The sequence below is a fragment of the Thermobia domestica genome, chromosome 13, assembly GCF_964235325.1.
Source record: "Thermobia domestica chromosome 13, izTheDome1.hap1.1, whole genome shotgun sequence".
Taxonomy (NCBI): domain Eukaryota; kingdom Metazoa; phylum Arthropoda; class Insecta; order Zygentoma; family Lepismatidae; genus Thermobia; species Thermobia domestica.
In genome coordinates, this window is record NC_137466.1 from 7,379,512 (window position 1) to 7,402,608 (window position 23,097).

The window sequence follows — 23,097 nt, forward strand, 5'->3', positions numbered from 1 at the left end:
TGTTCTAGTTTATTTCATTCACTTTCATGTTTTAACTGTTTAATTTTATTATAATTTATACCAAAGAGTTAGCATTTTCCTTAATAATTTTGTTTGAAAATTTGGGTGATTCGTGTATAACCGTTGCACCTGAATAAGAAGAGGAAGAAATATATAATATAATTTTATATACTCGAAATGTTTTCAATTCATTTCCGCTATTTGACCATTCTCTTTCGTTACTTGACTAACACAGCACTTGTGGCCTATTTAGGCTTTGCCTGAGGCACCCCTTCCCATCACTGATAATAGTGTGCAAGAAGAAGAAGAATGTTTTCAATCAAATGGAAAAGTTTAATAATTTCATGAAGTTTAAATTTACGGAATAATCCGTATTTTAATAATTTTCGTTTTACAAAGCAAAAGGGACCAGAACTAAATAATAATCTTTATAATATTCTTCAAAGAGCTTCGTAAGTAAAAATAATATAATCTAAGCAGCTTAACAGCGATATTTTTACTTTCAGTTCATGTACTTAATTTGGTATTTCGGAAGGAGAAGAAACCAAATAATCATGTTTAGCTAATTATTGGAATCTTTTTCAGGAGGTGAAACCTCCTGAATACAAATTTCCCCTAAAATTAAATGGAAACATTCTAAATTTTATGTCCTACTAACATCGATATTTTCCAGATTTAGGCCTATTTATTTTCAAATCACCAGTTTGGAAATTGTAGTATACGTACTTTTATATCCTACTTAAAGATTCTCCACGGCTATGATAAGTAAAGAAATGCCATATATATATATATATATATATATATATATTTAAATCCCTCTACCAAAATGGAGACCGTCATAAAACGTATCCTTTTTGCAACCGGTAGAACGGCTGGAGTATAGAAATTTGTTTTTGGATATATCTTGTCTAGCCATTGAGGATGACATCATAGTCAACTTTTTTTCTTCAAAATTGATGTATTTCTGCCTGTTCCTAAACTGGCGTTCTTCTGGAGACAATTCACTGAAGTACCTCTTCGGAGTCCAGTATAGATGCTTTTTTGCGTACAGTTTCAGGCAATTTCTGCGCCCATTCAAGCAGAAGTACCAACCTTTGCTTGGGGGTCCAATTAGCCTTAAAATGAAGCGGACTTCCGGCGAAGCTGTGTATAGATGTTTTACGCACCTCTAGTTATGGTAACAGATATGTATGTATTTATCTGATGGAGCGACGAGCTCTTTATTCTGTTCCTTCACCTTTTTACTATATACAAAGAGTATCAGACCACCCGTCCCAGGCACTTTTCTCGCCTCGTAATACACGTAGACCCTCCAAACAAAAAATGAACTACCAAATCGTATATGAAGAATCAAATAGTGGTGCATCCGTATCCAGTGGCGTAGCGGGAATACTTCCCAGGGGGATCAACTTCAAAAAAATTATATGGAAAGTGGTATCAGTTTCGATTTCTTTGTATTACTGAAAAACAAACAATTTTGCAGGAAACACTTTTCGTTAAATTCTACGGTTTGGCATTTATATGTGTGTTATTTGTTGTTGAATTGCTATCAGACCACCCGTCCCACGCATTTTTCTCAGTTCGTACTTCGTAGTACAGGTAGACACTTCAAACAAACAAAAAAATGAATGACCAAATCGTATGTGAAGAATCAAACTGTGATTATTTCATACTCAGTGGCGTAGTGAGAATACTTCCGCGGGGGATCAACTCCAAAATTTAAAAAGGAGAGTGGTACCAATTTCGATTTATTTTGAAGTATTATTGAAAAGGAAACAACTTTTAGAGGAACATTTTTCGTTAAACTCAACATTTTGGCATCTATGTATTATTTGCTGTTGAGTTGCAACTAAGAACAACAGTTCTAATTGGTAATGACTCTAAAAGAAGATCAGATAGCACATGTTATATTAAATAGTTGTTGAAAACTCTTTACAGCATTCAGTATCAAACGTTGGGGCATATCTCGTCTACTTATCAACAAACGAAAACAATATTACACAACAGTACTAGTTTAAATTTCGGAATCTGAACCAATTTAAAACAGAAAAACATAGAAATACACTCTTTGGTTTTAAACTACGTATGAAACAAATTTGGATGTAAAGTTCAACAACAACCCCCCTCCCAAAAAAATCAAACTTACGAAATCACTGCCATTTTCTTAGTCTTCTTAACTTATGTAAACATTTTAAAAAATCACTTTTCGGAACTCATTGCACAAACAATTGTTCAAGAATAGTACAAATAAACAAACTGAAGATAATAAATAAAATAAATAACATGAACTGCAAGTTGTGAACATTATCACCAAAATATCGTACTTCCCCCCAAAAAACCTTAAACTCACAATAAATGTTCAAAGGATCGTCGAGCACGTGCGATGCACATTCGAATGCGCACCGGGACATTGTAGATTGCTCTTAACACTTCATTTCCTCTTAGTCCATGGCAGACATTATAGATCTTGTTCGTTATGTCTTCCCTTGTAGTAGGACGCTCTTGCTAAACCAGCTCCTTGACACGTACCCAAAACAAAAATCGAGGGGAGTCAGGTCCGGAGAACGAGCTGACCAGGAAACGGCCTCTTCTTCCGATCTACCTGTTTGGAAATATATGAGCAACAATTTGTCCGGCAACTCTTGCAAAATGAGCTGAGTAACCATCTTATAATCACATTATTTCACAAGTTCCTAATGAGACCTCTTCCAAGAGCTCACAAAGAACATCTGACAAAAAACTAGCGTATCCTACTTCTGTTAAAGTACCCTCGAAGAAATAATTACCAATTTGGCCTCCCCCTATACCACACCAGACATTTAGACTCCTGATATGTTGATAGTCAACTTCACGTACCCAGTGAGCATTCTCGCTGGACTAGTAGTGAGCGTTTGTACGTTGATCTACATTAATCTTTAAGGTCGCCTCATCCGTACACAGAATGTTCTGGTGAAACATGGGTTCCTGGCGCTCACACATTGACAAAACTCCAGATGTTTATGGAAATCTTGTTCTCGGGGTTTTTGGTGCAGACGAACATGATAAGGATTTAACGCGTTATTGTGCAGAATCCTCCAAATCATTATGTGGCTCATAGCAGCATCCTTAGCTAATCGTCCTGTTGAGATTTGGGGAACCATAAGGACTGCATTAAGGATGTCGGGAGACCGTTTATCCTGAACATGGCGCCTGATCTGCAGACGTTTGTTGTGGTGAGGATGGACGTGCCCACGTTTGCGGACAGATAGTCAGTGTCTGTGAATATCTGAGGGTTCAGTGAATATGTCCTGGTGAAGGCAAATCGGTTGAGAGCTACGTTCATGTGACATACCTTTTGGTATGCCTCTGAAACAAGATGCGCTACATTGTATTCGGTTGTCTTTACTCCAGCATTCTTGCGCATCCACAGTGAACAAGCATCATTGTATGCGTCTTGAAATGGTTTCATAAAACACCTATCAGTGAGCTGAGTCTTGTGAATGATATGTGGAGGAGTACTGAGCAGTGAATCCTGTGATCCCTCGCATATTTAATCACTTTCAGTTCTTTATGGCTGCCATGTCCATCAACAATTAGCAGATGTGAGGGATGTGAGGGGAAGGATGACAGAATTTCACAAAGTGTTGCAACGAAGTTTTTTTTTTAAAAAAAAAGTATCACTCGTTATCCAATCAGTACTTTGTGCTACAACAATACTCTCAGGTGGAGCATCAACAAACAGTCCCTCTCTCATTCTCTGGCGCTGAAATACGACTATGAAGAGGGGGCAGTACAAACTGACCAGTAGCACTCACGCAGAATATCAATGTTATATTCCGACCTCTTTAGCCCGACGTAGGATTGCCAGAAAATCCGGGACAACAATCTCACGCTATATAGCCATAAAGATCACGGTTCCTACTCATTTGGTAACAATCGATTAAACCTGTCTTTTCCAAATTAGTAGCTACTTACAATTTTCCAGTTCATTCTTTTTATATACAGTTAGCACAAATGAAGCCCCACAAAGGGTGTATGAAAAATGTGGAAAGGTAACGGGAGAGCTGCCTGGTGTTCCTTATTCCGAATTCCGAGTTTTTGTGTTTAACAGGCCCTAAATATTCCGCCAATTACGACACACTCTCCAATTTATGATTGAAGAGATACTCTTTTCTTTGTTTCGTCATCATTTGAGTCAGAAATACTACCTTCCGTTTTCAGGTGAAACATACTAGTTCTTGCGAGCTGATTTTTTTTCAATCTGAAGAGCGAAAACAGGCGTCCTGAAAGTCTTTTTTGGGACAGTTAATTCTTTCATTGAAAACCGGGACGTCTGGCAACCCTAGCCCGACGTCAACTTGCCCAGAACTCGTTTCCGTTCTTCACATATCACTTTGGGATTAACATGAACGCACGATACACCAATCTCATGAGCGTCCAGTATTCCTGAAGGTGGAAAAGTACATTTCTTCATCAGTGTGTACTAATTTGTATAGAACTTTGCAATTTGTTAATTATTGAAAGTTGTTGTTCACGATATAATTACGGGCCGCGGTGGCTCAGTGGTAGAGCGTTCACCTCTGCTGCATAGACTTTTTGGTTCGATCACGGCCAAGTGACCTTTGTGGTGGACAAACACCGTGTGTGTGGGTTTCCTCCAGGTTCTTCCGTTTTCTCCCACTTTCTTGATTCCACTATTTCATTCATTTCCCATCACTGCCGTCTCCATTAGCCTAGCCGGCATAAGCGTGGGAAATAAAACTCAAAGATTTCAATGTACTTGTAGACACAGGTGTTCTAACAAATAAATTGGGAAGTCACTTCTTAAACTCGTATAAAAACCTTTCACAGCACTCTGTTTATCTTTGTTGTACCTGCCATTGATATTTAGTTCTTCAGCTAAGTCAAACTAGCTTCAGGTATTCTTACCGTGATAATGACATTAAACGATCAGCTAACTGTTTCACATGGCATTTCAGCTCTTTTCCATACAGATCGGGGAAAGTATTTTCTCAACTACTAACTTACGCGCAGCAGGTAATTTCATTCCTTGCTTTCGCTGTGACAGTCTGTGTTGCAGGGAAGTATTTGGGACACCAAATCTATGTATCAAATGCCATGTAAAGCAGTTAGCTGATCCCTTAATAGCATTATCATAATAAGAATACCTGAAGCTAATTTGACTTAGGTGAAGAACCAAATATGAAAGCGTCACCATTTGTTGTTTGAAGTGTATACGTGCACTACGAGCCAAAACAAATGCCTGGGACGGGTGATCTGATACACCCTGTATACATGTTACTTTAAAATTTCTGCAAAATTTCTAAAATGGGTTAAGTGAAATAACATATGAGGTTTGAAAACATTTCTTTTAGTTTCAAACAGTGATCAGTTCTTTTAAAATAAAACGTTTACTTTCCTTTAAATGGATGAATATGCAACTGAGGTAAACTGTATGGCGTTTTTTTCTTCAAATGTAATTTTCTGTTATGTAAAAGTAAAGCGTTGACTTTCATTTATATATCTACAGAATACTTCAAAAGTGCTGTAATATACAAGAAATTGGTAAAACTGAATTTGCGCTGAAAATATGTGAGAACAGAATTTTTACAATTTTAAACATTATGTTCATTTCTGTATATATTAAGTGTTTCCGAGGTTCCCAACATGGTTTCGTTGGGGTGAAAGTCCGTGGCCATAGGAAAAATTGTTAAATATGCATCTCAACTAAAAGTTCATGAGAATAAACGTTTAGCAGTTTCAAGCGTAGGTTTCAATTAAAGCGGGTTGTAGGACATTTTAGAAACCGTATTTACGCGAGTCTAAAACGCCCTCAAATGTGAGACAAAAAACTACTCAGCATTGACTTTTAAGAATGAAAAAGATAAATAAACATGTGAAAATACAATGAAAATTTTTCGTCTTCCATTTTCAGTTTCCAATTTCCGGATAAAACAATTTCCCATTTTTGGAAAATGTGGGTATTCCTAGTACACATTTTTCACAGAATCATGACTAACGAGATTAGCTATCTCCGGTAAAACTCAATCGTTTTCTGCTGTAAATTGGGCCTTACTGACAGTGCAAAATGTAGGCCTAAACTTGCAAACTCGAATGTAAGACACACCTTGATTTTGGGGCTGAAAAATAATTTAAAGTGTGCGTTTTAGGATTGCGTAAATACGGTATTTGAAAATGAAGGGAGGACAGAAGGATAAGACAAGACGCTCAGCCATTCACGATATCCCAAAGGAAAACTACATCGATTTAAGCTGCGACTTTTTCTTCCCCATGATCGTGAATACAAACTAGTATTGTGTGGTCATTTCTTGAACATGGATAAGAATATTGCACTTTGTTATTAGAACATATAAAGAAAGCATGGTTCATGCAAGTTGGTGTCCTAGCACACTACGTCTTGGTCATACTAAACTACTTGAACAATAGATTTCAGGCAAACTGTATTGATCGTCAAGGAGCCCGAAGCTTAATTTGAGTTCGATAAACTACGCTTTCTGGGAGTACGGTTAATCTCTGTTGTAATGCAGCGTATAGATTCGCGACGGGGCTCATTTTTGCACGAAAACAAAGGATATATAAGGGAAGCAATTTGCTCAAATTGCCCCCCCCCCCCCCGTATTTTCATCCTTTACCATTTCGCTTCAAAACATGGGTAGAATTCAACAGAGGGCACATTGAACAAATGTGCTCTCATCTATGATAAGTGACTTTTTGGACACCCTGTATACAGACTTCATATTTCTTTGCTTCTTGAAATTATTGTCATCTCCTCAAAAATTGTACCCTTATACGTATAGCTTTACTACGAACTTTAATGTTTACCTATCATCCTCCGCAACAAAATCTACTTTTTTCTACTTGACACACTCTCTTTAAATCAAATCTCTTTCAGGCTGTTGCTTCGTAATGAACAATTTAATTCAGTCTCATTTTTCATTACAACCTTACGTGCTCATTGACGAGTGTCACATCAGAAGGCAAGTAAAAGTCTTGAAGCCTAAAATACCAATTAATGTATAAAGAAATCTTACTTCCAGTAGTGACAGCAAATGCAATAGTGTTGATTATCCGCATTACTTGAGACCGCGGTTACGCATCTAATTAAACAAGCGTTTGTTTAGCAAAGAAAGTCACTACAGTGCATTGTTACTTTTCATATAATACGTCAAGCTTGAAAAAGTGATGGCGGAATCTCAAGCAACCTTCAAAGCCTTCAAGTATTAGTTTAGACTATCATGTTTACGTTGTTCCAAGGAAAATATATAAAGGAGAAAATGTCTTAACAGTGATCACAAGGAACGATGCATGCTTCAATTCGTTATTTCTGATCACTGTTCAGATGATGTAGGTCAATGAAATATTGACCCACAACCCATTGACCCACCACCCATCGTGACCATGACCCACTGTGATCCACCATCCACCATGACCCACTTCGACAAACCGTGACCCAATATGTCCCACTTCCTAACGTGACACTCTGACCCACTACTCATCAAAACCCATCGTAATCAACTTTAACCCATGATCCACGTCCTCCTGTCCACTGACTAAAGAGTTTACACTTGCAATTAAACAATGCTGTGAAATTATCAATAATCGGAGTTTGAATTTCTACGGTCAATCGCTCAAGCACCGCTCTGTTACAATAAGGTGGATCTGACCTTTACAATATAAAATGGTAAAGTGTTTGTCATGGGTAAAATTACGATGAATTTGAAGTATTATATATAATTATTTCCTTGCTGAATTACAGATACTTTTCAGTGGAAAATAGGATGAAATTTGAAAGTCTCAAATCAAGGTATAGTGGACCAAAGTAAATGTGAAAAAAGATGTAAGGTTTTCCATATAATTAAGTATACAGTGAAAACTTAAGACTTCCATATAATTAAACATACAGTACAAATTGTGTATATATATATATATTTCTCGCAAACTTATAGCTTCAGTGCCTTGTGCTGAGAAGGCTCCATATAATAAACATAAGATTCAAAAATTATTATATTAGAAAGTAGTGGATATATGATACCACTGCTTTCTAATTATTACTGCTTTCTAATTAATTGAGGATGTATGTTTTGTGTCTCAATTAATAATTATTTCTTAAATTTTTCTCAACTAATATCGATCGTTTTTGATTAGTTTTACAAATCAGCCCACTACCAATTTCCCATATATAGAAAGTCTTCCCCATAGAAGAGAAATTTTAAAACTGCTAGAACAGTTCTGTTTATTTTTAATAAAGAGTTAATATACTGAATTTCACTCCCTAAGTTTAACGACTTGTGAGATACTCAATTTCTCGTAAAAACTTGGACCTCCTCTCCCCTTTTAGTACATGTATTATCATAAAAGTGATATGATAACATACCAGTTGGGATTAGGGTCTATCTACCAAAATTCATTTTATTTGGCTTTGCAATTTGTCCGTGATCATCACTCAGATATAGTTACATTCGTTTTTATGTAATAATTCATGTATTACAGGTGATTCAAAAATGTATTTTTTCAGTAGTTAGCTCGTCTAAAAACTCACAGGCTGTATCTCGAAAGCCAGATAGTAAGTCCTATTGTTGTTACAACAGTTACAAATATCAATATCCAAAATACCTGAAGTTATTTTCTCACATAGATATACTCATCTCAGATAAGTAAGCAGAAACAAAATGAAAAAGGAATAAAATGGAGACCTTGAAAGTGAAACACAGAAACATTCAGAAGTGTTCAGAAGATGCTGTCTACTATGGACTGAATAGAGTGAGTCAGTCGGTCTTAGTGTGTCGGTGAGTCAGAGTGGGTCATGGTGGGTGGTAGGTAGCAGTGGGTCACGTCCTGCTGACCACGACCCACTGACCCACTCACAAATCTTGACCCACTGACCTATTCCATCTCTGGTGCAGACATTATATTCTTTGGGGACTTTCCTTGAAAAAAAAAATCATCATAGTCCAAGTCTTCAAAAGTGTGAAGGCTGATTGAGATTCAGACATCACTTCAACAAACCAGAAAACAACATACAGTAATCACAAGAATGTTCATTGAATTTGCGTAGTGAGGACAACATAATTAAAATTTCGTACTCATCAAGAGTACTCGAGAAAAGTATAAATAAGTCATGAGAGCTGTCAACGGAACAACTCTCTTTTTCTTCGGTCGGGGTAAAATAGGAATAGTTTATCAAGTTGAATGTGAATGTTCAACTTTCTAAATTAAAACATTCTGATTTGCTCAGTGATGATATTAATGTATATTAAGTAAGCAAAGCTTGTAATATGTAAAATGTCACAGACATTATCACAAAGACATACTGGAAGTGAAAATACAAGTATTGATAAATTACTTTCTTATTGGAAAAAGTTTCTTGAATTTACACACAGTATGAAAGATTATAAGTTACTTTGAATAAAACCGTCAGTAATAGAACTTAATTCCTTGACCAATAATTATGTAGTAATGTTTGTACTAAATTGTTTTGAGAACCAACTTACACCATTTATTTTAACACCAGTAAAAAACAAATAATAATTAAGGAGGAAAATGAGTGTTAGAACAACGAGGAAGAGTTGTACCTAAACACATGAAATTACTCGTACTTTTACAGAAACTCGAAAGCAGTTGACTGTACCAGTAAATATATCAGCACAATCTTCCTGTCTTTACCCAACAATGAAAAATTAAAATTACCCTTACCAATTTCAACCTAGAGATGACAAATGTTCAGAGAAAGAAGTTCATATCTTATTTAAGGGCTTGATTGTGCCAACGTTTTAAAGTTATTTGCCTTTCTCATTGTTAAAGCATGCCATACACCATGAATGAGCTCGGTATTCCGTTTTGTAGGCACTTCGTTCGAATTTTTTACATGTCAACAGAGTTTTTTTTTTTTTTTTTTTTTTTTAATACCGTCAACCATCGCGTAACTAGAGATTTCGGCGCCCGTTGTGAAGTAGAATTCGGCACCCAGTACAGACACCTTACCAAGCTTTCTTTTTTTTTACATAAGAAAAGCAGCTTTTGTTATTATACTACACTGAATTTTTATTACAACAGCCAAAAGCGATCATTATGTATTCTTTTACAAATAAGAGCTGCTTTCAAGAGGTTTATTTAGGAATTTTTGTTAAACTTGACAAAACTCCCTTTGGTTTTATACAAATCCACTTTGAGAACAGTTAAGGAAACTTACAGTACAACTATTTGCAATATTCCATACTATCGATAAGAAATGATATTTCAGTACAGTAGAAACTATGTGCTTTTAAAATGTTCAAAATGAATTATAGCATTAATTTCCAGTAATAATTGTAAACTTTTGTAATTTTATTCTGTAGGTAAATAGGATTTTAAGTTCAATTCTTTTACGATAAAAAAAATATTTTGTGAAATGTAATGAACATTTAGAAGCAGCCTTCTTTGCGAATTTCTCAATATTGATCTATGGAGCTAAAGAATATGTTTAATGCTGTAATTCAAATCCAAAATATAGTTCTCTACAACATTTTAAAATAATAGTAATTATTTAATCTCTTAATGAATAGAAGTTCTGAATTTAAGGTTGCTTATTATTAATTAACATATTAAAAATACACTAACACACATACACACATATATATTATATATCTGTATACGTTTGGTATGTGTGCTGACAGAAAAACCACAAAACTAGATACGTATGTACAAAAGAAAATATCCTGGCGATACAAGTGGTTGATGGAGAAATGATTCCAACAAATCCTTCAAATTGGAAGCATTTGATATTGCCTATGAAAGGAATAAAACAATACACTGGTAGTGATCAGTCTTTGAAAACGAGGAAATTCGCTGACTCCTTTTTTACAACTACTTGAAGTTCGAAAGTGTTATTATTCCTTTTGTTTACTACAATTTTTATATTCCCGCGCAAACAGCAACTTGCATGTCCTCTCGTGTCTCTTCACTCCTTTCATTATCATATCTTCATTCTCACAGAAACATTAATCCCATTGGGTAGAAAAGCATGATTAAGTAAGCAAACTCATCACCATCAACGTATTTCAGACTCAGACTTTGACTGTTTCTGATTTTGAAAACGCTCTTGAGTACATTATAAATTATTACTTAGCACCTTATATATATCTCATCGTCATTAAAAATCATATACAGCAATAACTTTCTTTAAGTGCTAACGTGTAACACTTCCCAAGTGTAACACTCCGATTTTGATAAAATTTGGCAGATAGATATTACACATGAAATAAATGAATACGTATTTTCTATTTACGGAAAAACAGTTTTAGTATGCAGAAGCCACAACCCAAAATTTTGAAAGTTGGCGCTCGAAAGGCAAGAAGAAGTGGAACAAAGTAAATGAAATTATGCATAGATACCGTAGAATTAAAACGAAGGAATACGTATTTTGTATTTTTTTAAAAAAATAATAAAAATAAAAATAAAAATAAAATAAAACAGGTGGGTGGGGCACAGACCTTTCCAAACTTTTGATTACGAAATATCAAAAGTGCGAATAAGTATATATTAGAAGTGCCTAAAGGATAAGGAGAATTACTACAACACTTTGTGTAGGGACAATAGGCAAAAAAATAAGCGAACACGTGTTTGTAGTTTCTGCGGAAAAATAGTGTTGGGCCAAGGCCCCTCCGAAGAAAGTAAATATTACAGCAGAAGCGCAAGAAGGAGTGGACCGACCCGAATGAAATTGTGTGTAGATATTGTATATGTAAAATAAAGCAATTTGTGTTCCCTAAGTGTCCCTTACTGATTTGCTTCAAATTTGCACATCAACAGTAAACAGAAAATAAATTGACACGTGTTTTTATTTATGGTAAAAACACTGTAAGGATTAAAGGCGCACCCTGAAATACTATAAAATACGCCATATTTAGAAAAAACTAGTGTGAAAATAGTGAAATTTTACCAATAGATAGATGACCTAAAAGTAGGAATCAGTACAGTGAATTTCGAGTGTTTCGTGTTTCTGCCCTTAAAAGTTCAAGTTCAAAGACTGAAGTTAGCGCCCCCTAGCTACTTGCGAAACACGTATTGCCTTATTTTACATATACAAGATCTATGTATAATTTCATTCGCTTCGGTCCACTCCTTCCTGCGCTTCTGCTTAATTATGTATTTTTTTAGAAGAGGACCTTGGCATCCACACAGTTTTTCCGCACAAACTACAAAACACAGGTTAGCTTATTTTTGTGTATTGTTTCTTAACATACTTTCGTTGCGATTCTCTATGTAATTTAAGCACTTCGAAAGTATACTCATTAGCACTTTTCATATTTCGTAATAAAATATTTGGAAGGGTCTTTGCCCCACCCATTTATTTCTTTGTTTCAGGAAAATACGAAACAAGTATTCCCTCATTTTACATCTATTAGGTACAATATCTGTGTACAATTTCATTCACTTCGGTCCACTTCATACTGCGTTCGGACGTCAACTTTCGAAATATTGGGTATAGGCTTTGGTTCCCAATAATTGTTTCTCCAGAGAAAATTAAAAAAAAAAAAACACGTATTCGTGTATTTTATGTGTAGTATCTAACTGCCAAATTTTATCAAAATTGGAGTGTTACAGTTGTATCAAAGTGTATCAAAACCGACAACAACATTGATTTGATAGGGCGTCAATAATTTGTAAATCATTTCTAGCACTTTTTCTTTCTTTTTGCTCGTTCCGCGCTTTCTAGCCATCAGCGCCCGGGACAACCGCCCCGCGCGTACCCTTCTAGCTACGGCTCTGCGGGAAACGGATCCGAGATTTAAGGAAACTAGTATAAAACGATTGACAATTTTCTCATAAATGGATATAAAACATTTTTAAACTTCTGCCAGTAACTTTCGGCTTGTATTATGTGAAAGTGGCCCAAAGACACCCAACACTGCTTGTAAAAGTATTTGACACCCCACACGATTAATATGTATGATAATAGTTGAAACAACGTATTATAATAATTATTTGTAGATAGTCACATGTATTCTATGTACAAGCTAAAAAACATTATTACTTTTTCTTATCGTCTTGTATATTGCTATATAAAATATTCTGTCAGTTTTTTTTTTTTAGTTATTTTTTAATCATTGTTTGATTCCTTCATTCATGTTGTTTCTCCTAGCTTCCGAAACCGTGATAAATCTCTCTATCTGCAAACAGAACAAAGTGCATGCACGAGCCAATGGTGAGCATAGCTGCCAACTGCGAAATGAGAACTTCCGGTGGTCCAACGCGCCTTGATGTAAATAGAACTATACGCTCGACAAGCTATACGCTCGCGACTGTCGCGCACCTGCCGATGAAACCCTGAACTGCAGTTATACAAAAAAAAGTTATCTCAGCACCGTTGGGACCACCAACGTCAATTTTCAAAGTTGATTTCTACGCACTAGTGGTGGTGAGAGGAGACCATCTAACACGGTTCTCCACTGGACGACCATATAGTGTCGCCTGATCGACCAGGTCGCCTGATGAAATGCAAATCGCCAATGTATGGTAGTTCCATCGGTATCAGGATAATATATATATATATATATATATATATATATATATATATATGTATGTATGTATGTATATTTAACATCTTTTAACATCTACAAACGATATGGAGATAATAAAATTATAAATAAATTATCGAAATATATCAACATGGAGGTTACGTCATTAAGTATGTGACATGATTTGATATAAAGAAGATTTAATTATTACATAACTAATTATAATGAGTCGTCGAAGCTGTTTACGCATTAATGAATAGTCCTAACGTTTGCGCTAATGAAAGAGTAAAGATGATTATATGAAATAATTTAAATAAAACAGTTATGGTTAAATAAGATGAAGATTAAGGAAGTAGTTAAACAGAACTATAAATGTTATGCCTGCCTCCCATGCTGGAAATGTCATTTATATCTCCATCATTTCTTGTTTAGCACACCGAATGTATGTTGGTTGTACCTTATCAAGCTGTTTGAAATTACATCTTATAATGCACCCGTCTATGGGAACATCTTTAGTTGATACGTATACGAATCATGTTTTCTTGTGAAAATAGGAATCTAAATAAAATCTGTTTTAACATTAGCGTGATGCAGTATAACCTATTTATGTGTATTTCTGTATTTATTCGTTATTGTCTCCAAAGCAATATTTATGTTTCAAATTTATTTGTACCATTTTTTCTGTTCACTAACACTTGTGTCAACTACCGTGTCATGTAAATATTGTACTTTGTTTCTATGTCCATAGCACATTTTGAAATAATAATTTACAAAATCATATATCTGAAATGTTAAATACTCATAATTCGTGACATGTTCTAATGAAACTTGTATGTGAATTCTGTTCAATTTGATACGTTATCTTTTATTCAATTCTGATGAGTGGTACATGTTTTTTTTATAAACTTATACTTCAGTCGTTCACTATCCGACGGACTAGAGATAAACTTCTTTCCGAAGAACAATCCGGTGGCAATCTATGGGCCGTGTTTGATGTTCCTAGTTCCAACAATTGCGGACAGAGGGCGTCGAACAGAAAATCACCGTTGCGCAACAACTGCCACCTCCAGTCTGATGTAATGTCACACGTCCGTCAACAGTGAGGATGTTTTTGGGGCTGCAGACCTGGACGTCGGAACCAGCGTTTGCGTGACCGGCATCACGGGCAGTGGGGTAGGACAACGTGACTCCAAGATCACTATATATACTGCAAGATGTTTCTTGTGAGCCCTGCGAACATCCTATGCTATTTGCACTGATGTTTTTAGTTTCAGTGTCCACTGCCTGTAACTATCCATTGCTGTATGGCACATTAAGAAGTACAGAAATGTAATATATTTATCCTAGAACAGTGATTCTTTACGTTTTGTTGGTCACGGCACAGTCTTCTTTCTTGAATGGACCGGCAGCTTACTACCATACGTGTTGGCAGCAATGCGGCAAATTCTCATTAATAACTAATATCCAATCTTGAATATATATTATAACGAGATACTTTGTATAAATTGATAATTACTTGTATTTTTGGGCAGAAAGTGCTTCTACATAAGCACTATACCAAATATAATGTTAATTTAAAAATAACAAAAGAAGAATGTTTTTAATATATGTAAGAAACATACATTATAGTATAATTAGTTGCTAGGTAGTTGTTTATGGATACCTAATCAACATGTATGTTTGCAAGACTGAGTGAAAATACGTTAAAAGAGTATCAACTAATAAACCATTTAATATCGATCATCGACTTGTAATTTCGATAGAAAAGGTGAGAATAATAGTGTATATAATTATTGAAGATATTTTTATGTGTAAACAATTACTACCACTCAAGATTTACTTATATCATTAGCCGAACCAGGTTGACGACTACCTTTGGTGAGTCGTTGTAAAAATTTTGGTTTACCTCACCCGGGAATCTTGTAAATTCATATCCCGAAGTAAAGTAGGGTGAATTTACTTCTGTAATAAGGTTAATGACTACGAACTTGACAAGACTTAGAAGTGGTAAAATAATCACAAGAAAAATGAACGGTGAGGCAATGCAGAAAGAAACCAGTGATAGTGATAACGGTGAACGAAGTGCAGCACCAGGAATGACATTAGAAGACCGAATTTTACTAGTCTTACAGCGGCAAGAACAAACCCGAAAAGACGATATGGAAGCCATGAAGCAGGAATTAAAGCAGACGATAGACAGACAATATGAAGAATTAAAACAGACGATAGAGCAGAAGTCCGAGGAATCCAACAGACAATATGAAGAATTAAAACAGACGATGGAGCAGAAGTCCGAGGAATCCAACAGACAATATGAAGAATTAAAGCAGACGATGGAGCAGAAGTCCGAGGAATCCAACAGACGATTGGAGCAGAAGTCAGAAGAGACGAAACAATTTATTATTCAGGCAATGAATGACATCACCTCGCAGTTTGATGAAAAGTTAAAAAGAATATCTGAGGATTGCCAGGATAATCAAAACCATCTAATCCAAGAAGTCAGTGGTGTAAAAAGGGATTTGGAAGTAATAGAATCTTCTGTACAGCAACAAAAGATTCAGGTCACGGATAACTCCAACCAGATACGTGTGAATACACAGTTGATAGCTACCTTACAAGAGAAAATCAGGACACTACAGATCAAGGACAACACATACCACAACAACATGGATAATGATCGTGTAGAATTCCCTTGTTCACAAGAGATGACTTCGCCTTCACCCGTATCTGATGAGGACATTATTGTGGAAGAAATTCATCCGAGAAGTACAGATGGGCGGAAAAGAGATGGCACAACTACACATCACGCCATAGGTAGGAATTGTCAATCAACAAGAACACGGAATGATAAAAGGAAGGTAAAGTTAAGCGTAAAGATGAGTGAAATACGTGCTATGAGTAAGTTCAGTGGTAAATGTAATGAGAATGCTACTTCTTTCCTAGAAAAATTTCAGGACGAGTGCAATATAATGTGTATAGATAGATCACAATATATGAAACTAATCCCTCATTTATTACTCCCACCATGTTCTTTATGGTTTAAAGCAGTACGAGATCACGTTAGTACGAATGAGGAATTCAAAGCAGCGCTAATCGCAAATTACGAAAATGACTTTTTGCTTGCAAATAGAGATGCCACGATTAGAAACCAACATTTCCATCCTCGTTTGCACAAATCTGTTGTCGAGTTTGTTGTAAATACATACAACGAATTAAAAGTCGTAAATCCATTGCAATCGGAATCTAGAATCATAGCATCAATTCGAAATTTGTTACCGTTTAAGATACAACAGATCCTGTTTTCTACCCAGTGTATGAGTTTTAACCATTTATTAATGCTTGTTCAATGTTATGAAACTCAATACCACGCTCTGAATCAACAAGCAGGAATAGGCAAAAGTAAAAATAATTCAGATCATTTTGTACCTGTTCGGAATCTAAATATCCGTAGTGTGAACGATACGGAACACAACCTAAACCGAGTAAATCCAAGCAATCAGAACGAGCAAAATAGGCAGAGCTATGTTGGGAATCAACCTAACCTAACCAATCGTGACAATAATTATGTCAGATCACTCAACCGAAGTAGACACAAAAACAATCGAAATACATGGCGAAATTTTAGAAATGCTACAAATTCTATGTATAGACATAATCGTTGTTCAAGAGATGGCATGTCGTATCAAAATCAGAATCGCGACGCAATACATGTACAAAATATTGCGGAACTTAATCATGATAGTGCAGTACAATGTACTTTATTAGAACCATATGCTAGTACAAATTTAAACTGACTCTAGTTAATGAAGTAAGGGTTAAACCCATACCAGCTATAGATCCTTGTGAATATTTATTTTTAAGTTTATGTGTTAATATCAATAATGAAAACAATTCTTATCACTTCGATATACAAGCACTATACTTGATAGGATGGGTTAATGGACTCATAAATATTTTATCACATTTGTTTCAACAAATGATTATTTTCAAATGATTTTAACTCTTTCTTGTTAATATGAAGAATTATAGTTCGATTCATTAAAAGCAAAGGTTATTTATAGTATATTTGATTTGTGTTGAAACTTAATTGTCAAAGATTATGTTAAGTATATGATTCATTCTATTAAGCTAATTATTCGACGACTGTCTTCATGCACAATCTTATATGTTACTTGAATAAGATTCTTCTATATTCTGACGCCCGATTGATACAATGCATACTGTAGAATATCATCTAAAGTAATTAATATATAATGCGCCCTTGATCATGGTGACTCATGTTTTGAAATGTAATTGCTTCTTACTATTTTGAATTCGTACCCTTCGTTAATTATATAAATAAGCGACGACGTTTTAATAATAAAATATATATTAATATAATAAAAGATAAATGATAATGAAATGAAAGATTTATTATAAATATATTTATATGAATGAAAATAAATAATGTTATATATATGCGAGGGTCGATCAAAATGTAAAGGACGTAATTATGGAATATTGTTCTTATAAACGGACCAGTGGTTCTTAAATATAAAATCCAAGCTCCCTTGTAACTTTTATATTCAGTCCCATCGTCGGGCGACATTTTATATAACGAGATACTTTGTATAAATTGATAATTACTTGTATTTTTGGGCAGAAAGTGCTTCTACATAAGCACTATACCAAATATAATGTTAATTTAAAAATAACAAAAGAAGAATGTTTTTAATATATGTAAGAAACATACATTATAGTATAATTAGTTGCTAGGTAGTTGTTTATGGATACCTAATCAACATGTATGTTTGCAAGACAGTTTGAGTGAAAATACGTTAAAAGAGTATCAACTAATAAACCATTTAATATCGATCATCGACTTGTAATTTCGATAGAAAAGGTGAGAATAATAGTGTATATAATTATTGAAGATATTTTTATGTGTAAACAATTACTACCACTCAAGATTTACTTATATCATTAGCCGAACCAGGTTGACGATTACCTTTGGTGAGTCGTTGTAATATGGAAAATGTTCAGGCCCTTGGAATATTTTTCTTGTTCATTTTTTTTTTTTAGACTTACATTGAATTATATTACTTTTGTTTATTTTCCACCTTCAATTTCGCATTGCCTCGAAAGTTCCACGGCACACCGGTTATGGATCATCATCTAGAAGAACAATACTAATCCAAAGATTATAGATATACGACACACTATGGACTTCAATATGTTTATATGATATGCTCATATGTTATATATCATTTTAAACTATAATTATTCATAACGTTGTGTTTTACTATTTATTTACTATAGTTATTGTTATTTCAATTGAAAATGAGTAAAATACCAAAATATATAAGAATGTTTTATACCGTATTATATACAATAAACTACACATGTATCTTGAACTTATTTATGTTGTCTCAAGTACGAATCTATGCATTAACATATTTACAGAGTGTCTTATTATTATATCCGTTTTCTTTTGTTTTTTACACGCAATGATACAAACACAGTAAAATGCAGTACAGTAAATATAGTAAACACAAATACAGTACAAATACAAATACAAATACAGTAAATACTTTGGAGAAACAATAAATACTTTCATAACCATTGAATGAAAATTATATAACTACGTAATAAGGCAAACCATCATCGAAAGATGGAGAAAATAAAACATACACTTTTAATATTATCAGGAAAAAGGCGATTGATTTCTACCTGCGCCGAAAGATTTTTTTTTTTTTTTTTTTTTGGTGGGTTCATATTGATCTGTCGTTTACCTGAACTTTTCATGGATAAAAAAAGATTATGAGCAATCTTGCTACTTGTAAGAAACGTTTTTATTCATATAATTACTGCACAATACATACTTGTTTCATTTGATAAGGAAAATATCATGTTGGTTTGCATCTATTTTCTCGACGTGGTCACAATGAACAGACGTACAGTTAAAAGAAAAGGGGTAGAGGTTTTACCTTTGATGCTAAGGTTACTTGGTTCTATTCCAGACCATGGGAGTTTGTGCTTGATAGCATCTTATTCGTGAGTTTCCTCTGTTTCCTCCCACATCTTCATTTCACGAATTGTTTCATTAACCATCTATCCTCTTTAGAGAATAATCGTAGATTGTTGAATTAAAAATTTTGTTTTATTTTCTTACTTAACAAACTTTTGTTTAAGGTCCAACAATGTACTTTGGTACATTGATGTTTGTAATTTTTTATATATTTTTATGTTTATATATTTTTTGTTTGTAATTTCCTATATGTACCTATAACAGCACTTGCCCCCCAAAACGCACATCCTGGCTACGCTACTGGGTAGTGCTAAAACGTTCAACTTGTAGCCATTTAGATATACAAAGAAACTCCGCTGAAGCTATTTACAAATAAATATTTGATGGAAATAAATACATTTAAAAGGTCATATATAATGTGTTAATTAATTTCATATTCTAGACTACGGGCATTCGCATTCAACAAAATCGGGCTTCTCGCTTCTAATTTAATCCCTATTATACGAATTTAATTTAGTCCCCTACAACAACCATAGATGGTACTTTCTTAAGAGACTATAGAAATGTCCGTTTTTTGCTCAGAGAGAATAAGGTAAACGAAAATTTCAATTCTAAAGAATTCGCCATCCTCTTTAGGAGAGAATTCTTTTAGAAACCTGAAATACGTATTCTATTATTTTTAATAAACATTTACAATACCGAATTGCATACTTTAAACTTAAGCAAATCCTTACATTTTGTATCTTATGTATATGAAATCAGAAACTAGAATATTATAAAAATTTCTCTAGTTTCCCCTGTAAAAACGAAATTTTCGAAAACGCTCAAATACGTGTTCATTTATTCTTAAGGGAACCGGTCAAAACCCCCACAGCCAAAACCCCCACACTCAAGAAATGTCAAAACGCCCACACGATCGGTCATAACCCCCACACAAATGGACAAATCCCCCAAACGCACGAACGGTCAAAACCCCCACAGCCAAAACCCCCACACTCAAGAAATGTCAAAACGCCCACACGATCGGTCATAACCCCCACACAAATGGACAAATCCCCCAAACGCACGAACGGTCAAAACCCCCACAGCCAAAACCCCCACACTCAAGAAATGTCAAAACGCCCACACGATCGGTCAAAACCCCCACACAAATGGACAAAACAGCCACACATAGCAACGGTCACAATCCCCACATAAATGGACAAAAACCCCACACAAATGGACAAATCTCCCACACAATCGGTCAAATCTCCCACACTCTGAAATGATCCTGGTTGTATGTCTTGCCCTTGTACTTTTTAATAACATTTTTATTCCACTTAAACCGATGTTGCAACTATTCTTCTTGCACTGTTTTGTAATGACAGAAACACTAAGGTGGGCGTCGTAAAGAGCCGCAACAAAGACGTGCAATCACGGTATTTTCAGAGTGTGGGGGATTTGTCCGATTGTGTGGGGGTTTTGTCCATTTGTGTGGGGGTTTTGTCCATTTATGTGGAGATTGTGACCGTTGCTATGTGTGGGAGTTTTGTCCATTTGTGTGGGGGTTTTGACCGATCGTGTGGGCGTTTTGACATTTCTTGAGTGTGGGGGTTTTGGCTGTGGGGGTTTTGACCGTTTGTGCGTTTGGGGGATTTGTCCATTTGTGTGGGGGTTATGACCGATCGTGTGGGCGTTTTGACATTTCTTGAGTGTGGGGGTTTTGGCTGTGGGGGTTTTGACCGTTCGTGCGTTTGGGGGATTTGTCCATTTGTGTGGGGGTTATGACCGATCGTGTGGGCGTTTTGACATTTCTTGAGTGTGGGGGTTTTGGCTGTGGGGGTTTTGACCTAGACCCATTCTTAATTACGAGTTTATATGCCGAATATCATCTCCTTTTTGAACTTAGGGGTTCATAAAACACTTTACTCTTGAAAAAAAACTAAGAACGTCTTACTTTGAGAAAGACATTTTTAAAATCCTGTTTTATCCCCTCAGTTTATGATAAATTTCACGTTTGTAGCTATAGTGGTATGCAATGGACTACGCAAGATGAGGTTAAGAGTTAAACTCCACTCTTGGAGAATGATATTAAGAAATTACAAACATGTACTGTATTAAGACGGTATATAAAGATTTTTGAATGGAATTGAGTGGAAAAGTTTTCTTTTAGTGAGACAATGAAAATATTTATTTTTTTCATAAAAAAGCATCTTTTAACACACATTCAAGGATTTAGCAAAATCTGAAGGTTTTTAATTTTTAGAAGTAGACAGCAATAAGTAAACGAAATATAAGATGTATTTAATTAATATCTATTTTTTATAACACAATATTTACAATTTTACATTAATGTTTAAAAAATCACCACAATGCATTTGTGCTCAGAAAGTAGTAGGCATCAATTATTTTACCAGCTTATTGGCTGGTCTTTTTTTTTCAAACTGTGCCATTGATGTTCGTTAATCTACTCTTGCTTTAATGAAGCCATCTCTTCTATCCAAGCCCAATACTGATACAGAAGCTTCCGTCACTAATTTGACACATCTCTCTACTGCTTGAATGTGACAAGGATATGATTCAAATTCAAGAATTTTCTCTGGACATTTCATTGTGACATTTTTGATACTTTCAACGTCCAATACTGTAGTATTAAAGGAGAAGTAATGTTTTCTTGCCAGTTATTATGTTCCAATAAAAATTAAACAATAAAAAGTTTAAAACTATAATACACGCATACACTTTGTGATGTCTCCTTTGTGAAAGTTTTATTAAAGAACAAGAATAGCAATGTGATTCAACCACGGAAAGAAACACGTCGTATAACATTGTTACAAAAAAAAAAAAAAAAAAACTGGTACGCAAACGGATTTTTCAGTGGTATTAGAATATATTAAATAAAAACTTTCAAAGTGATGGTATCAAAATATATTTAAGGTATGGCATCAAAATATATTAGATAAAAACTTTCAAGGTGATTATTTCAAAAGAAAGTGAAAAAAACATATTTTTCATATAATAAAAAGAAACCAGCATAAACAGTGCCTTTCTAAATCCAAAATAGTTTCTGTAATAATATAAAAGCTGCCGTTTTAAAACAATAATTATCTTTCGACTTCCACCAGCTATTAGTGTAATTTGGTGTATTCAATCTGCATCATCCGGTGACTGTGAGCTCCGAAACATCCAGGATGAACCAGACAAAAGTAACGGTCGTAAAGGGACGCCTGAGTTTTATAAATATGCATCGTGCTAATAAACTTTGCATAACATATTGTTGTAAAAAAAAAAAAGGACTACATAACATTTAAATACACACAAAAGAACCAAGGATATCTCCTTGGTACAACTCCAACTATTATACTTCTTATGTCTTATATCATAATCTTGTAATATTATTTGCTTCTATATTATTATCATCTAAGGTGACGGTTTTAACAAATACTCCAAATAAATAATGCCCGTCCATTTATTTTTAAACAAATTAGCATTCTAATTAGCATCATTTTAATTACTTAACGCAACAATTTATTGTTGCTTTATTCAGTAACATATTTAATATCAAATTGCAGTTGATCAAATCAATGTAATCATCAGCGCCAAAGTTTTGGTACT

The 23,097-nt window shown here is 34.7% G+C and overlaps 1 protein-coding gene across 1 annotated transcript in view; it reads left to right on the forward strand.

Annotated features, from left to right (window-relative positions):
• Window positions 1-297: 297 nt before the first annotated feature.
• The window catches only part of LOC145669110 (uncharacterized), a 60,308-nt gene continuing 37,508 nt past the window's right edge, over window positions 298-23,097 (forward strand). Inside the window, exon 1 of the mRNA XM_081737451.1 lies at window positions 298-452. The gene's annotated coding sequence lies outside the window, so the exon portion shown is untranslated. The remainder of the gene's footprint in view (window positions 453-23,097) is intronic.